This window comes from Perca fluviatilis, chromosome 19 (assembly GCF_010015445.1).
Source record: "Perca fluviatilis chromosome 19, GENO_Pfluv_1.0, whole genome shotgun sequence".
Lineage (NCBI taxonomy): Eukaryota > Metazoa > Chordata > Actinopteri > Perciformes > Percidae > Perca > Perca fluviatilis.
In genome coordinates this window covers 8,189,935-8,190,675 of record NC_053130.1, presented here as the reverse complement: position 1 = coordinate 8,190,675, position 741 = coordinate 8,189,935, and positions in this window count along the sequence as shown.

Genomic DNA, 741 nt, shown 5'->3' with positions numbered 1-741 from the left:
TAGTCAACCAAACATGTCATCAGAGGGGGAAGAGGAACAAGAAGCCAGCTCAGGACAGCAACAGAGTGAAACTTTTCAAAATGTATGGTACTGACAAACAACACAAAATGCAGGAGATGTATACTTCTTATTTGCCTACATACAATATACCTACAATAATAATCTGTAGCCTACTTTTTTTATTTCAGCAGTATTTAGCTATCTGGCATGGAAGGTGGCCATGATTTAGGGCTGGACAGAGACACATTATAGATGATTGTTAGCTAAGGTTGAGTTGTTTTCAGGGGGGCAAGTTCTGACATAGCGTTAGATGATACTGTTGCTTAGTAAAAATACATCTTCTGATCTGTTATCATTAATTGTGATCTGCTATGCAAAGCTAGGACATAGAAAACCTAAAATAATTTGATACACATATGTATCCATTTGTTACAATATTAGGCCTATAAAAACCTAGTTTCACCCATAGATATAAAACAGTTTTGTTGTTTTATATATAAATGGCTTCTACCAAAGAAAGACAGACTAGCTACTTTTTAACTAGCTAGTTAATTGTTAGCAATTATAGCCTACTCTTAGCTACCATAACCACCTTAGCTAATTGTCTGTTGTAGGCTACGGAGAAAAACGTTTTTCATTGAGCTTGCTTTATTACTCAGGATGTCTTCGTACATCTGAATGTAACATCATTTCCTGACATGGAGACTTATCCCAACCCCGTGTATGTACGGCTCTGGGTGA